Here is a 5,079-nt window from a genome sequence, read left to right as displayed (position 1 = left end):
GTCATCATAGGTGAACATCTTCATGTTGATCGTATCCACTATACGACTCATGTTCGACCTTTCGGTCTCTTGTGTTCCGAGGCCATGTCTGTACATGCTAGGCTTGTCAAGTCAACCTAAGTGTTTCGCGTGTGTAAATCTGGCTTACACCCGTTGTATGTGAACGTTAGAATCTATCACACCCGATCATCACGTGGTGCTTCGAAACAACGAACTTTCGCAACGGTGCACAGTTAGGGGGGACACTTTCTTGAAATTATTATGAGGGATCATCTTATTTACTACCGTCGTTCTAAGCAAATAAGATGCATAAACATGATAAACATCACATGCAATCAAATAGTGACATGATATGACCGATATCATTTTGCTCCTTTTGATCTCCATCTTCGGGGCTCCATGATCATCATCGTCACCGACATGACACCATGATCTCCATCATCGTGTCTCCATGAAGTTGTCTCGCCAACTTATTACTTCTACTACTATGGCTAATGGTTTAGAAAAGAAGTAAAGTAATTACATGGCGTTATTCAGTGACACGCAGGTCATACAATAAATAAAGACAACTCCTATGGCTCCTGCCGGTTGTCATACTCATCGACATGCAAGTCGTGATTCCTATTACAAGAATATGATCAATCTCATACATCACATATATTTCATTCATCACATCCTTCTTGGCCATATCACATCACATAGCATACCCTGCAAAAACAAGTTAGACGTCCTCTAATTGTTGTTTGCATGTTTTACGTGGCTGCTATGGGTTTCTAGCAAGAACGTTTCTTACCTATGCAAAAGCCACAACGTGATATGCCAATTGCTATTTACCCTTCATAAGGACCCTTTTCATCGAATCCGATCCGACTAAAGTGGGAGAGACTGGCACCCACTAGCCACCTTATGCAACAAGTGCATGTCAGTCGGTGGAACCTGTCTCACGTAAGTGTACGTGTAAGGTCGGTCCGGGCCGTTTCATCCCACAATACCGTCGAAACAAGATAGGACTAGTAACGGTAAGCATATTGAACAAAATCAACGCTCACAACATCTTGTGTTCTACTCGTGCATAGAATCTACGCAATAGACCTAGCTCATGATGCCACTGTTGGAGAACGTAGCAGAAATTCAAAAATTTTCTACAAGTCACCAAGATCTATCTATGGAGAGACTAGCAACAAGAGAGAGGGGAGTGCATCTACATACTCGTGTAGATCGCTAAGCGGAAGCGTTACAAGAACGCGGATGAAGGAGTCATACTCGTAGCGATTCAGATCGCGGTTGATTCCGATCTAAGCGCCGAACAACGGTGCCTCCGCGTTCAACACACGTGCAGCTCGATGATGTCTCCCGTGCCTTGATCCAGCAAGGGGAGAGGGAGAGGTTGGGGAAGACTCCGTCCAACAGCAGCACGACGACATGGTGGTGGTGGAGGAGCGCGGTACTCCAGCAGGGCTTTGCCAAGCATTACGAGAGACGAGGAGGGAGAGAGGTAGGGCTGCGCCTTGGGAGAGAGAGACTCATGTGTTGGGCATCCCCAAAACCTCCACTATATATAGGGGGAAGGGAGAGCGGGAGGCACCCTAGGGTTTCCCCTAGGGGGGGGCGGCCAGGGCAGATGAGATCTCCCCTTTGGGTGACTTGGCCCCCAAGCCAGGAGGTGGGAACCCTAGATGGTGCGCTCCAAACCCCCTGGTCACGTGGGAATAGCTGAGGGGGGGCGCACAGCCCCTTAGTGGGCTGGTTTGCCCCCTCCCCTTGGCCCATGAAGCCCCCCCCCCAACACTTGCCGGGGCTCCCGAAACACCTTCTTGTCATGCTGGTCATCACCCGGTACCTCCGGAACACTTCCGGACTCCAAAACCCTTCGTCCAATATATCAATCTTCACCTCCGGACCATTCCGGGACTCCTCATGACGTCCGGGATCTCATCCGGGACTCCAAACAACATTCGGTAACCGCGTACACACCTTCCCTATAACCCTAGCGTCATCGAACCTTAAGTGTGTAGACCCTACGGGTTCGGGAACCATGCAGACATGACCGAGACAACTCTCCGGCCAATAACCAACAGCGGGATCTGGATACCCGTGTTCCACGATGATCTCATCAGATGAACCACGATGTCAAGGATTCAATCAATCCCGTATACAATTCCCTTTGTTTACCGGTATAGTACTTGCCCAAGATTCGATCGTCGGTATGCCGATACCTTGTTCAATCTCATTACCAGCAAGTCTCTTTACTCGTTCTGTAACACATCATCCCGTGATCAACTCCTTGATCACATTGTGCACATTATGATGATGTCCTACCGAGTGGGCCCACAGATACCTCTCCGTCACACAGAGTGACAAATCCCAGTCTCGATTCGTGCCAACCCAACAGACACTTTCGGAGATACCCGTAGTGCACCTTTATAGCCACCCAGTTACGTTGTGACGTTTGGTACACCCAAAGCATTCCTACGCTATCCGGGAGTTGCACAATCTCATGGTCTAAGGAAAAGATACTTAACATTTAGAAAAGCTTTAGCATACGAACTACACGATCTTGTGCTAGGCTTAGGATTGGGTCTTGTCCATCACATCATTCTCCTAATGATGTGATCCCGTTATCAATGACATCCAATGTCCATGGTCAGGAAACCATGACCATCTGTTGATCAACGAGCTAGTCAACTAGAGGCTCACTAGGGACATGTTGTGGTCTATGTATTCACACATGTATTGCGGTTTCCGGTCAATACAATTATAGCATGAATAATAGACAATTATCATGAACAAGGAAATACAATAATAACCATTTTATTATTGCCTCTAGGGCATATTTCCAACAGGTGTATAATTCAATTTGCAACCGGTGTATAAGCTACTAGAAATGTGGCGGTTTTGCTTTCCGCATTCCATATGATGTAGAATAGATGAGGTATCCGTTGTGCCACGTCCTTTGGTTGTCATCTAAATGCTTCAAACATTGTACATCCACCGAGGGGAAGGTGTACGCCGCTCCCAAAGTATATGGTTGTCCATTCAAGAGAGCACCAGCAGACCGCAAAGGTGCGGGCAATCCAAACATAGGTGTGTGGCACTCTTCGGGCCCCTAAGGCAGAGTTGGCAGATGGAATTGTGTGGCCGACCTTCTGACTTGCTAGTTCCAAGATATAGAGTATGGCCTTTGTGGGTCGAGTCATGGAGAAGATGATGGTTGCCAGATGAACCCCCATACGTGCTCGGGTCTTCTTAATATAGACACAGAACAAATCATGTTATCATTGAGAATATCATTGTCGAGGGTCTTGTTTTCCAAGACTCGATGGTGAAAATCTCCCGGTAATGCAGATAGAGGGCCCCAACGCCAACCCAATAGTCATGCCAGAAAACAGCCTTCTTCCCATCCCCGATGGTGATGGTAGTGGATGCCCTGAAAGACGCCAAACCCAACACATCGCATGGGCAGAGGGGAGCCATCCCACGACCGCCCTAGGTCCCTCCACGACATACAAGGCCACACTAACCTAAGGGCCCTTGTGAATATCTCAACTCTTGAAATGCCAAGCCCACTGTCGGTGTCAAAACCAGCGGATCTCGGGTAGGGGGTCTCGAACTGTGCATCTAAGGTCGATGGTAACAAGAGACGGGGGACACGATGTTTACCCAGGTTTGGGCCCTCTCTATGGAGGTAATACCCTACTTTCTGCTTGATTGATCTTGATGAATATGAGTATTACAAGAGTTGATCCACCACGAGATCGTAATGGCTAAACCCTACAAGTCTAGCCTATATGATTACGATTGTGTCCTACGAACTAAAGGCTCCGGTTTATATAGACACCGGAGGGGGCTAGGGTTGTACAAAGTTGGTTACAGAGAAAGAAATCTTCATATCCGAAAGCCAAGCTTGCCTTCCACGCCAAGTAGAGTCCCATCCGGACACGGGGAGAAGTCTTCTGTCTTGTATCTTCATAGCCCATTAGTCCGACCCATGTCACATAGTCCGGATGGCTGAGGACCCCTTAATCCAGGACTCCCTCAGTAGCCCCTGAACCAGGCTTCAATGACGAGGTGTCCGGCGCGCAGATTGTCTTCGACATTGCAAGGCGGGTTCCTCCTCTGAATACTCCAAAATAGTCTTCGAACACAAGAATCGTGTCCGGCTCTGCAAAACAAGTACCACACACAACTGTAAAGAGTATAATATTTCACGAGTTCAATCCGCTGACAATTTTTGTAGCGTGACATTACCTCATCGCCCGGCCATTATTTCGAATCGTTTTCTAGCCTGACACTCCATGTTTCGAGAGGCGGTTTCATTGGCACGTCTTGTCAAAGCAGAGATCGTGTCCCCTTATTGCGGGATTCTCATCAACACGGGCGTGGGTAACCCAACCGTTCTGTTGGCATGATTCCTTGGGAATAGGCATGTTTTAAGGCCGTGGAGGGGACGTTTGATATTCGTCGCCTTTATAAAGGGGCTAAGACCTGTCTTTTCTCTTCTACGCTAATAATTTCCTCAATCACCCGCACCTCGAGTTCTAGCACCCAAGGTTCAATCCAGTCGCTCCAGGTTCTTGAAAGATGGAAACAAGAGCAACAACAAGGTTGCCTGGCTCCTTGTTGGTGTTGATCAGCGTTCGACAGCGAGGATTTCATCATTTCCTCCGAATTGATTTATGCGTACGTGCGTGCGTGCGCTATGATGGCGGCGGCAATGACAGAGACATTGACGGTGCTCCCCTCACCAACAACAACAGTGCTTGGCGAATCAACGGGCCGGAGAATGTCAAGTTTGGTTGCACCATCTGTTCTTTAATCATGTTGTTTTATTAATAAGCTATCAACTTCTTTGGCACAAATAGAGGCCGGTTTTCTATTGCTTCCTACGCAGACCCAGATGATTTTTGGTGAAAAAATCGGTTTAATCACGAACAAAACGTAATAGCATCGGACGAATGTTTACTTGGTTCAGAACTACATTTTTTTGCGGGAACAGAACTATAGATATTGTTCCCTGGAATCAACGACTGGTCCAAAACAACGTGAGGTTCTTCTAATCACTCAAAACAGCACCTACAT

This window comes from Triticum aestivum, chromosome 3B, assembly GCF_018294505.1.
Source record: "Triticum aestivum cultivar Chinese Spring chromosome 3B, IWGSC CS RefSeq v2.1, whole genome shotgun sequence".
In the NCBI taxonomy this organism is placed as follows: domain Eukaryota; kingdom Viridiplantae; phylum Streptophyta; class Magnoliopsida; order Poales; family Poaceae; genus Triticum; species Triticum aestivum.
Note: the sequence above shows the minus strand (reverse complement) of the source record.